Below are 13,557 nucleotides of genomic sequence, written 5' to 3' on the forward strand. Positions count from 1 at the left end.
TATGGTCTGTGCACTATACATCACCATGCCGCTATCACAGTCTCATACAGTGACCACCGCTATGGTCTATGTGCTATACATTACCATGGTGCTATCACAGCCTCATACTGTGACCACCGCTATGGTCTGTGTGCTATACATCACCATGCCGCTATCACAGTCTCATACTGTGACCACCGCTATGAACTGTGTGCTATACATTACCATGCCACTATCACAGCCTCATACTGTGACCACCGCTATGATCTGTGCGCTATACATCACCACGCCGCTATCACAGCCTCATGCTGTGACCACCGCTATGGACTGTGCCCTATACATTACCGTGCCACTATCATAGCGTCATACAGTGACCACCGCTATGGTCTATGCGCTATACATCACCGTGCCGCTATCACAGCCTCATACTGTGACCACCGCTATGGTCTATGCGCTATACATTAACATGCTGCTATCATAGTCTCATACAGTCACCACCGCTATGGTCTGTGCGCTATACATCACCATTCCAATATAACAGCCTCATACTGTGACCACCGCTATGGTCTGTGCGCTATACATCACCACGCCGCTATCACAGCCTCATGCTGTGACCACCGCTATGGTCTATGCGCTATACATTACCATGCCGCTATCACAGCCTCATGCTGTGACCACCGCTATGGTCTGTGCGCTATACATCACCACGCCGCTATCACAGCCTCATGTTGTGACCACCGCTATGGTCTATGCGCTATACATTACCATGCCGCTATCACAGCCTCATACTGTGACCACCGCTATGGTCTGTGTGCTATACATCACCATGCCGTTATCACAGCCTCATACTGTGACCACCGCTATAGACTGTGTGCTATACATTACCATGCCGCTATCACAGCCTCATGCTGTGACCACCGCTATGATCTGTGCGCTATACATCACCACGCCGCTATCACAGCCTCATGCTGAGACCACCGCTATGGACTGTGCCCTATACATTACCGTGCCACTATCACAGCGTCATACAGTGACCACCGCTATGGTCTATGCGCTATACATCACCGTGCCGCTATCACAGCCTCATACTATGACCACCGCTATGGTCTATGCGCTATACATTAACATGCTGCTATCATAGTCTCATACAGTGACCACCGCTATGGTCTGTGCGCTATACATCACCATGCCAATATAACAGCCTTATACTGTGACCACCGCTATGGTCTGTGCGCTATACATCACCATGCCAATATAACAGCCTTATACTGTGACCACCGCTATGGTCTATGCGCTCTACATTACCAGGGCCGGATTAACAATGGGCCTGATGGAGCTACAGCTCCAGGCCCACTCTCCAAATAGGCCCATTCTGTAGCTGAGGGCCAGGGCTTTCCAACAAGCCCAGCCCCATTTCGCTAGCCCCTCGGGAACCAGAGATACCGCCAGGCAAACCTGGAACGTTGTCCCCATAGGATAACATGGGACCCGCTAATTCCGACCTCTACCCGGTTCCAGTGGCTGTCAGTTCCCACTCCGGCATCACAGAAGTTCGAGGTTGATCTCAGTCGAACCCAAATCGCTGGGCCTTCAATCTGATACCTGGTCCATATGGGTTCATTGGTTCTAGAGATATCTAGAGATATTGTGGGTAAACCAAAATTTTTTTTTTTTTTAATTTCATGGCTGTTCATGTTGTTTGAGAACAGATTTCTCTGAAACCAAACGGCCCAGTTTCACGGGACCAAAATCATTTGAAGCCTACATGTAAATGGTGTCAGTTGGTTCCGAAGATATAGCTGTTTGTTTAAAGGGGGGCGGGGGTGGTTTTCTCTCCCCCTCACACTAGAAAATGCAGGGATTAGGCTGGTGTAAAAGGGGCCGGTCCCTGCATGATACTGGGACCATATTCCTGGGTAAGTCCCTCCATTTTCTGGTGTAAAAGGGGTATTATTTCAAATAGCCGGGACAAGCAGTGCTCTGAATACAGCCGGGCAGCCCCCTGCTCTCTGCCTGGCTGTCAATCAGTGCCAGATTAAGCCTTTGGGGGGGGGGGGGGTTGGGGGCTGGGGCACTTTAGACAGGTGGAACCCCTTGCACTTGTCATTACTGGCCACAAACTGCATGAGAGAATATTATACTGTCAAAACACAGAGTAAAGTCAGTATAAACTTGGTCAATGGGTAACTGCTTACTCTGTAAGACTGTAGGAGACCTCACAGTGTCAGTGCTGCCTCTGATTAAAACCCCTCCCATGACTAGGCTGCTGCTGCTTTCCTCCATAGGCCTGAGAAGCATGTAATGAGCTCCACCAATCAGAGCTCAGCATAAACCTCTCAGCCTCTGCCCTCTTGTGCAAAGTGTCATGGGACTTAGTCAACTCCCAGTAATGCACTGCACACTTGTGCAGTCAGTGTGCCTTGGCTCCTGATGCTCAGCACCATTAATCATTGTCACATTGGCAGATATGTGAAGCTGCAGCACTACCCCACTCCCATGCACAAAACCATTAGCTAAAAAAAAATAATAATGTTTTGTTAAAAATACATGCCAACCACAGGGGGCCTCTAGCTAGAGGGGGCCCATGGGTACTAACCCCTTTTGCCCCTGCTTTAATCTGGCCCTGCTGTCAATGGCTGCCATTTCTGCCCGGCGGTGGCTGTCCCCCAGTTACCGCGAGCATGTTTTCCCCCTTGACAATAAGCAAGTAATCCCACATGGCAAAGAGCATGGAACCCCTGGCAATGAGTATCGAACCCCCAGCATTGAACATGGAATCCCTGGCAATGAACATGTAGGTAAGCAAAACTTATGTAGCATCATTTTTAATAGGCATTATGGTGTTTGGCATAATACGTAATGGACATTATGGTGTGTGGCTTAACATGTAATGGGCATTATGGTGTAAATTTTTAATGCGCGCCTATGGCACGCAATTTCCCTATTTATGAAGCATATTGTGCATTATTGCTCAATCTGTTTGGTATAGTGCAGGCATGTCCAAACTATGGCCCTCCAGCTGTTGTGAAACTACAAGTCCCACCATGCATTGCCACAGTTTTGCTATTAGGGAATGCTAAAACTATGTCAAGGCATGCTGGGATGTGTAGTTTCACAACAGCAGGAGGGCCATTGTTTGGACATGCCTGGTATAGTGTGCATTTTGGCTCAATCCAAGTGGCAAAATGTGAATTTTGCCTTAATCTGTGTGGCATAACGTGAATTTTGACTCAATCTGTGTGCCAAAGTGTGAATTTTGGCTCATTCCATATGTCATAATATGTAAGAGGCAAGTACAGTATAAGGGGGTTACTATTGTGTTGCATGATTTGTATAAGGGGTATATGGTGTGGTAACTTGTGTTTTTATCACTGGAGTGCCGCCTCACCCCGCAAGTATCTTAGGACACCGGCATTCTGCGGGTGCACCTTTGGAGGGCACCCGACAATATATCTCCATGCATTTTTCTTATGCCAGCCCCCTGCCTTTTCCAGGCATATATAACTAGTTGAAAGAATTTACACAAATACAGACACACCCATGAGCAGACCACTCAACCAGTACACTGGTCACGCCCCCCACATTATTAGGTGCTGCCCACAACCCCTATTATTGCGCATAATAGGCCCTTGATCATTTCCAGCTCCAGGCCCTTTTAGACCTTAATCTGGCTCTGTCTATATTGCAGTGTAAAAATAAAGCAGACAGTATTTACTCTGCACAGAAACAAAAGAACTCACCCAAATCTAACTCTCTCTGCACATGTTACATAAGCCCCACCTGGACATCATGGTATTATCCATTAGAGAGAGAATTTGCTTTTGCAAGTTAAACAAGAATCATGCCCATAGGGGGTTATTCTCGTTGACATGCAGTGCTGCGAAGATCGCAGCGATGCATTTAATTTTTCGCCCTCGTCCACAATTGCCACTGGCCCCCTTCGCAGCCCGAATCCCACCGCACGACTGGGAATGGATGTTTGGCATGAACATACATTAGCGCTGTTTAGGCTCGGTGACAGCTCTTTTCTTTCACTGTCTCTCCCTTCCAGTACTTCTGACTGGCAAACCTATACCTACTCTCTGTCTAAGTGTGGTAGTGTGTGGTAATTTACTGTGTACTTATTGTTACAATGGCAGGGGGTAACTCCAAGAGAGTTGCTTGCAAGAAATGTAATGCAAAATTTTCACCTTCTACAGAGGGAGTTTATTTCTGTGATAACTTAGAATAGGATAATGATGTGGAAGTAGCATATAACACATTTCTGTAGACTGCCCTACCATATTTACTGTCTCTTTGAAGGTATTTTGTGGGCTTTTCCCAGGGCTGTCAAGAGAAATCTTGGGCCCCAGTACAACAACTTCCCAGGGCCCCCTGAACTCTAACCCTCCCTGCCATACTTTTGATTGGGAAGCCAACAGACAGCATTCCGGTGGAAGCATTGTGAGCAGTGGCGTAGCTAATTATTATGCCCGCCCCCCCCCCCCCCATGCCCATACCTGCCCACCCGCTGCTGTCTGCGGTACCTGCCTGCCGTGCCGTCACGGTACCGTAGCGCTGGCTCCTGCTGCTAATAATGAAACGTGACTCTTAGAAAATGACTGCCCCCATACTGCAGACAAAAAACTGTCTGCAGTATGGGGGCAGCCATTTTCTAAGTGTCCGTTTTCATTATAGAAGCAGGAGCCAGCGCTAGGAGAGACGGGACTGTGACGGCAGTCACGGCACGGCAGGCAGGTACCACAGACAGCAGCGGGTAACTATAGCCTCGCAGACCCCCAGTGCCCAAACTTGCTCTGCGCCTCCCCGCCACCGCGGGGGGGCTGCGGAGCTATAGTTACGCCACAGATTGTGAGTGATGTTGGGATCCCGGCACCGGTCTGCAAAGCACTTTCGGGATTCTGGTATTCCAACTGCATCCCAACCAAAGTGCATATTCTAATATCTAATGCGGACCCTTTGCATGCTCAGGCCCAGGTAATCAGTAGCCACTCCCCCCCTCTCTGGACAACTCATTCCACCCACTGCCTGTGCCAGGTGAATAAGAACTCTCAAACAAACAGAGAGGATGAAAGATTGATGGGGTGTAAACCAAGAGGCTGGAGGCCTAGGTTATGGTATAAGCCGGGGTGGCCAAACCAGTCCTCAAGATCTACTAACGGTCCATGTTTCCCAGACAACCTCGCTGGTGCACAGCTGTAGTCATTACTAACTGTCACATTTCCCAGGTCACCTAGCTGGTGCACAGGTGTAGTCATTACTAACTGTCACATTTCCCAGACCACCTAGCTGGTGCACAGGTGTAGTCATTACTAAATGTCACATTAGGCAGACCACCTAGCTGGTGCACAGCTGTAGTCATTACTAACTGTCACATTTCCCAGGTCACCTAGCTGGTGCACAGGTGTAGTCATTACTAACTGTCACATTTCCCAGACCACCTAGCTGGTGCACAGGTGTAGTCATTACTAACTGTCACATTTCCCAGGTCACCTAGCTGGTGCACAGCTGTAGTCAGGGCCGGCGCCACCACTAGGCAGCTCTAGGCATTTGCCTAGGGCGCCGGCACCTGGAGGGTGGCAGTTCGCCCCTCACCCCCAGCGAACTGTGTAAAAAAATTGCCCCCCTACGGCACGGACACCCCTGACCACCCCAGCACTGCAGGGACTCCGGGGCAGCAATTTTTTTACACAGGTACCACCCCCCCTCCCTCCCCCCGGCACCGGGGCGCCCCCACCCCGACTCGCCTGGGGCGCTCCGGTGCCTTGCACCTGCCCTGGCTGTAGTCATTACTAACTGTCACATTCCCCAGGTCACCTAGCTCGTGCACAGGTGTAGTCTTTACTATCTGTCACATTCCCCAGACCAACTTGCTGGTGCACAGCTGTAGTCATTACTAGCTGTCACATTTCCAAACATGCTGTATACATTCCTGTATACATTCCTACTATAGATTACAGGTTACCTGATATATATAAACTGTTGGTAGATCTTGAGGACAGATTTGGCCACCCCTGGTATAAGCTGTGTCTTAAGTGCCTGAATGCCTGCTGCTTATCCTGTGGCTGGACAGTTGGAGAACTGACCCCTATCAATCAGCTGTAATGTTTAGAAGAAGCTGAATCAGCCAGACCACCTCCCCCGTCATTAAGCAAATCATTGCCGCTGACAGGGGAGGGGCACGGGACAGCGTGGCAGATAGTGCCTGGTCGGGCAAAGGGGAACTATTCACAACCCTGCCCATTCGGCACTAATTAAATAGAAAAAAGGGGTGCAGGGGATTGCCTGTAGAACCCATAGACTAGAAGCCCCAGTGTCTCCCTAATTATATAAAAGTACAAAAATTGCATAAATGGGGAACATAGAAATGCAATTGTATTACTTGATTATGGCCGACCATGTGACCAGCTGGTCCCTGTCTGTGATCATCATTCTGTCATGGTGACGGGCCTGTTTTTATGTGGAGGCCTGGAGCTGCAGCTTTATCCACCCCAATGTTAACCTGTTCCTGTTGCCGTGCTACAGGCTGTGATTGTAAAATAAGAGGACCTGATTGGATGGTAATTTTAGAGCACAATGGGATTTGCTGGCGAAGTGTCAGTAAATAATAATAATAATAAATAAATAATTGAGGATGTCAGGAAGATGCTGCAAAGATCTCATCCCCCCTCTACTGGTTCTGCCCTAACATAATCCTTATAAAATCTAAGCATCACATTATATAACGGATGCCATAACCCTGCTAACAGCACAAATTATGTATAACTAGCTGACGTACTTATTATGTTCTCAATGAGTTGGCTGTAATTATCAGCATTTTACACATAATTAGCAGCTCTTCCAACACACCCATGGGGTGGCTGCCCAGTGTCGTTTTTGTTTTTGGGGTATCGCCATTAGCCCTAATCCCCATCTTTCTGCCGGCACGAGTGCTGTTCATGTCGGCCGAGTGCTGTTCCTACCGGCACCAGTGATGTTCCTATCGCCATGGAGGTCTTCAATCTTGATAATTGGAGGAACATTTTTTGCAACAAGCTTTAGCCTTTAAACTTGCATAAAGCCTGGAGAGTACAGGGAGTACAGGAGCGATGCGTCTCATATCAAAATAATCATCCTCATGCCTCGGCGCTCTGGTCTTGCGTTTAAGTTCTGGAGGATGAGAGACTTTCGGTAGCACTTTAGTCCCCTCAGGGATCTTATGGGGGACACAGACACGGTTCCTCTCCACCCGTGTCTTGATGAACTTGGCCTTGCTCCCATAGGTCATTGTGCTGCGGGCGTCTTCATAGGCACTATCCGCGGGGCTGATGTGTGTGATCATGACCATTCGGCCTTTCCCGCTTAGTGCTCCCTTTAGCAGCCAGGTCAGCTTGCTGTCCCGATAGTTTCTATGGCTGCCTGGTTTGTCACGCAGCGCCATGATGCAGGTTCTCAGAGCGAGAAGGGAGCGGTTGATGTAGCCTCCCTCTTTCATGCTCTGGCCACTGTTTGCAGTCTGGCTTGCTCGCTCTGATCCTGCCAGGTCTACCATGTACAGCCTGGCTGTGCTCACACCATCGCTGTCCTCCTGCTGTATGGTGACCTGCATTACTGCATGGGAGCGGGATGAGGTCTTATTAGCGGCGGTGGGAGCTTCAGAGCGCCGCTTATTCCCCTTCTCCAGCAGGGCCATGGCTTCCTCAGGATTGCTAAGGGTGAACTGGGCAATCCCTTCTATTTTGGTGTTGCCATTGGGATCCTCTCTGAGGAGCAAAGACCCAGAGGAAGGTCTTAGAAGGTCCCGGACTCTTTCATTGTAGATCTCAGCATATGATAATGATACAGAGAAGTTTTTTCTATTTCCAGTCTCCTCAATGGCATTAAACAGGTCCTTCAGGGTGCGATATATTACTCCGGGCTCACGGGCCTTGCCCATCATAGTAAAGGTCTTCCCGGTGCCTGTTGGGCCGTAGGCAAATATGGCAGCATTGTACCCAGATAGGAGGTCACCCACTAAGGGCCTCACTGTGGAATTATACACAGTCTCCTGGGTCGCTGCCTGGTCAAACACTTGGTTGAATTTGAATGTCGTCTCTCTTGTCCTGGTCGAGCGCAGGACGTTGTTAGGATCCTCACCAGGGTCCTGCAGTAGCACTGTCTGCGGTCCCAGCTGGTGGGCAATGCATTGTGCGCGGTTCTTAGTCTCCGTTCTATTAAATGGACGGATGCGCAAAGCGACAGCCACTTGATGATCTTTAGCTTTGTCACTTTTAGTCTCCATCTTATTCAATCGTCAGTCTTCAGAAAAGAATGAGAAATTATATATATGTTGGCTCTAGTCCAGCAATATCAGTTATGAGCCAGGAAGCAGCAAGCGGATGGTTTTATACCCCCTCACAGCCCAATGTGACATCACAATCTGCCATCACAGCCCATTGTGACATCACAATCTGCCCTCACAGCCCATAGTGACATCACAATCTGCCCTATGGCAGAGGGGCCCTGCTGTGTATCTTATCAAGGGCATGCTGGTACATTGGATTCTAACAAAGCTTTATTCCCGTACCTCATCCTGGAGACATACTAATCACACAGGTTCTGTGGCTGGCTCACTTCAAGACTCAATTTCTACTGTTTTTTTTTTTTTTTTTTTAAACAGCCATCAGACTTCATTCCAACTGTATTTTTTTAATCAGCCACAGAACCTGTGTAATTAATATGTCTCCAGGATTAAAGGGATGAGGTGTTAACCCTACGTATTACCTATCTGGAGGTGCTCCCAGGAACCTAGGATTAACACCTCGTCCCTTTAATTCCGGACACAAATTAATTACACAGGTTCTGTGGCTGATTAAAACCAAGTGAAATGGAGTCTTTAAGTCAGACAGTCACAGAACCTGTGTAATTCACATGTGTCTGGAATTAAAGGGATGAGGTGGTAGCCCAAGAACCAAATACATAATACGCAAATATAAAATTATTTGTAGCCTATAAAATAGATGTCACCTGGTCAGCTTCAGATATAGAGGAAGTCAAAGTGGTTGCTTATATTTAACGACCACGTTACTGCAGGTCACAGATGTTGCTGCTAAATTACCAAAATAAGCCACAAAGGTGATTGTTATAGTTCCCTTGAAATCTTACTTGACCCCATCTATGTTACAGTGGTTCATATAAATGGGTATAACCCTGGTAACAGTTTTCCCTAAAATAGGGCATGTAGAGAAGGGAGTGATGAACTTTCCTCTGACTACAAGGACCCAGGTTGTTTCCCCCTCAGGGTAATCTGCAGGTGCTGCCTACAGTAGTTACTCCTGCAGTCATAGACATGCACAGCATATTTCATTAGGGGGTGCACCCTCAAAGGGGTGTGTCTAGCACCACCTATTGGGCGTGTCTAGCATTGCCCATTGGGTGTGTCTAACACTGCCAATCATGCATGTTTACCATCATCTATTGGTACTCGCTAAAATATAAAATGTCTCTCAGCCAGAACATAATCTCCGGCCTATTTCAGTTTTAATATTCTTATTACTCTGTATAACAGTGCATGCATATAAAGTAAATAAATATATGGATTATGCAGGTATGTAGTGATATGACAACGGTCTAGTACAATTAACAATGCAAAACACACAATTGATTGATGGGCACTAATTTTAACGGAATACAGGTCTAAAAAGCAAAAGACTTTGGCAAAAGGTATTGCTGGTATTGCTAGCGGCAGGGAGTTGTCCATAAGGGTGGGGACAGCATTTGGGGGTGCCTGCGCACCCCTAACACTCAATGTGCGCACACCTATGATTCACAGCCTATGGGGAACTTCCCACATCATTCGATGGTCTAAGGCACTCTCAGGTGTCTTAGTTTTTCACCTGTGTCCGGTGATGTCAGCTGCCCGTCTCCCGCACCCACGTCATGGGCCGATTACCATGGGAAAGCCCAGCGTTTTCCTGAGAACGGCCGCAGTGGTGGGTGCATGCACCCAGCGAACACCCTGTTTCCTGTGGCTGCACGAACCCTGCGTATGCAGATGCGTAGAAATGCACATGCACACATCAAAAACACCGCTCAAGCATGCAAATTCGCATGCGAACAAACCGACCTGAATAAGGGCCATAGTGTCTTCAATGCAATTGGTAATGACATGTTTGCTCGTTACATTCCATGGTGTCATAAAACATGTTGGGTCGGTCTGTCCCAAGCTGACACGCACGGAGGGTGTTTGGAATCATAAAAGGTGGAATTTGTTCTCACACATGGGGCCTTATTCTGGTTGGAGCGGCCGGGCCGTACGCGTACGTCCCGGGATTTTTTATGATCTGCGCATGCGTACATTCGCGAATGCGCAGGCGCGACCACTCACCAACGCTTACGGACGGGTCTCTACGTGCGAAAAAACCAGTACGCGAGTGTACGGGTATTGGGGGCGGCATAGGGGCGTGAAGAGGGGAGCGGCCGAAATAATGAGGGAAAATGGGCGTAAATATGGGCGTACACGGGGGTGTGCACCAAAAATGAGCGGTGCTACTACCGCACGATCAACTAAGGCACCGTTCATTTCGGACACAAAACAGGCGTCCGCCAACCGCCATCTCAAACCACCCCTACAGATACCGCATGCCAGCGTGCGCCTGAGTTTGCTAATTAACGCTGATTCCTACTCAAACACATACACCTGAATGTAATAAGCAATGCTGCAGTCTATTAAGTCCAAACCATGATTTCACTACCTGCAAGCCACACACAGCACTCAAACACATTGGAAGCTTATCTTTCTATACTTCTCGACATTTAAAGGTTTGTTTAATTTAAGGTAAGAATCTTTTGAAGACCTGCTTATATATGCTAAGGTAGCTATTTGCTAAACAGTTAGACACATTCACTACGTGCTTTCATAGACTTTACACAGTAGCACACTCAATCTACACAAGTCGACATGTGTCAACGTGTTCACTCTAATACAAACATAGGTTTTGTATTTAGGATACAATAACATAAACCACATCTAACACCTACAAAGGATGTTTCAGCAATGTTTTAAGCCCATGACCACTATTTTGCATACAATCTTTGTATAGTACCCAAAATACAGAACTGTACCACTATCTCATCTGCTAGGAATTGGATTTGACTACACTCTGGATGTAAGATGCCACCAATCACATTATTGCACTCACATCTCTCTAACAAAGGATTCCTACATCTGCTTATGATACTGTCAAATCATATATATTTTAAAACTTATACATGTTTGTTCACAAGCAATTTTATCATGTTTGGCCCATTCACACATCTTTTTTTAAGGAGGACACATATGCATTCCTACACAAATTTACCTTTTCACCCTTGTTTGTCTGCCTCACCCACTCCATGAGGAAAGCATTGTTCTGGACCTGCTTTTACCTACTACTGTAGGAGCTACCTCACCTGCACACAAACTGCTTTCTCACCTATTAAGTTGCTCTGCACATGTGCTGACACAAACTAATTAGCAGGGAAAAGTTGGATAGGAACATGGGAATGGCCATGGAGAGGGTTACACATGGGAAACTTCGACCACACTTCAACAAATGTTCAAAAATACCCTGGTCAGTAAGTCATACTTGCCTACTTTTGAAAAGTAGTTTCAGGGAGATTATAGATTGCACCGTAAAGGCATCGCGCGGAGCACTCTTGAGGGGGTGTATCACAATCTACCTAAGGGTGTGTCTATCTCCACATATGGGCGTGTCTACTGTCACTCAGGGGTGTGGCCTGCAGTGGCAGGTAAAAACTAAAGTACAAAGCAAAGTACTGGCTACACACTGATCTCTCAGCTACATTACACAGAAGGGCTACTCCCTGACATCACAGCTACATTCCACAGCATGACATCACATAGCAGGGCTACACATTGACATAACACAGGAGGGCTACATACTGACATTACACAGCAGAGCATAATACTGACACATACATCATTATACAGAGAGTATATGTGACATATTAAACATTTGATATACTTGAATCCGGCGCTGGTGGGAACTACAACTTTAAAGTATATATATTTTAAAGTTCTTAATTTTCTTTTTTAAATAGGGCACCTTGGGGGGTTTGAGGCCACCACTGCCAACAAACAGCCTCTCCATGACATTCAGGGCCAGATGTACTAGGCTTCAAAAAAGTGATAAAATGAAAAGTGATAAAGTACCAGCCAATCAGCTCCTAACTGCTCTGCTACAGGCTTACATGCTTATAGTTGAAAAATGACAGTGAGATGATTGGCTGGTACTTTATCTCATTGTGTTTTTATAATTTTTTGAAGCTTAATACAGCTGTCCCGCAGTGTGCTAGCACATCTGCCAGTGACTGGCCTTTAAACAAGAGGTTTACTCTGCAGGTCCCACCCTTTTAGAATGAGAGAGAGGGACAAAGAGAGAGCGGTACTTGTGTAGTTTCACGGCGCCAGCATGGCGCCGTGCTACTTCCGGGTTCTACGCTCGCCACAAACTATGTTAAAAAAAGTAACTTAACTCCATGCCAACATGGATAGTTCATATAGTTCATACCCCCACTATCCATGTTGGCATGGAGTTGATTTTAAATAGTGTGGCGAGCGTAGCGAGCCACCGAGCCCGCAGCGTGGGCGAGCGAAGCCATACTGGCGCCGTGAAACTACACAAGTACAGAGAGAGCAGTGAAAGAGAGAAAGTTTATGTGTGTGAGAGAATGTCAGGGGGGGGCAGGTAAATTGAGGAAATGTCAGGAGGAGAATGAGAGTGTCAGGGTGTGTGAGAGATAGAGAAAGAAAGTTGATGTACGGAAAAGTGAGAGAATGACAGAAAGAGGGAGAAAGTGTCAAGGATAGGGATAGGGTGAGAGAGAGTGCCCAGGATAGAGAAAGTTGCGGGAGATGAGAGATAGATGGGGCGAAAGAGAGAGTGGGTGTGTCACAGACAGGGTCTGAGAGAGAGAGGGTAGTGAGAAATGGGGAAATAAAGGGTGTCAGAGAGAGGGCATGAGAAAAAGGGGGTGACAGATGATTTTATGTATAGATAGAGGGGCTGTAAGAGGAAAGAAAGGGGGTGGGATAATGTCAGGGATTGAGAGAGGAGTGAGAGGTGTCACAGATAGGAGGGTCTGTGAGAGAGAAGGTGTAATATAGAGGGGTAAGAGAGAGAAGGGGGTGAGAAAGAGAAGGTGTCATGGATAGAGAAATGGGGAAATTGAGAGAGAGAAGAGGACTAGAGAGAGGGTCTCAGGGATAGAGAGAGGGGGGGGGGGGGTGAGAGGGGATGAAAAAGGGATGAGAGTAGGAGGCGAGAGAAAAGACAGAAAGGACTGAGAGAGGGTGTCAGGGATAGAGAGAGGGAAGATAAAAAAAGATGCCAGGGATAGAGAGAGAGAGAAGAAAGAGAAAGGGGATGAGAGAAATGGTGTTGGGGATAGAGAGAGGCAGTAAGAAAGAGATGGTGTCCGGGATAGAGAGGGGGAAGAGAGAAAGGGTACAATATATATAGAGAGGGTGTCATCAATAGAGAGAAGCACTGAGAGAGGGGGAGAGAGAAGGGGGTGAGAAAGACAGAAGGTGTCAGTGATAGTGGGAAGATAGAGAAG

General features: G+C 47.4%; 1 pseudogene; it reads right to left on the bottom strand.

The window, feature by feature from the left end:
* Positions 1–6,904: 6,904 nt before the first annotated feature.
* LOC146049860 (kinesin-like protein KIF19 pseudogene) lies at positions 6,905–8,239 on the bottom strand (annotated as a pseudogene).
* Between the last annotated feature and the right edge of the window lie 5,318 nt (positions 8,240–13,557).

Source organism: Crinia signifera, chromosome 12 (assembly GCF_055691185.1).
Source record: "Crinia signifera chromosome 12, ASM5569118v1, whole genome shotgun sequence".
NCBI lineage: Eukaryota > Metazoa > Chordata > Amphibia > Anura > Myobatrachidae > Crinia > Crinia signifera.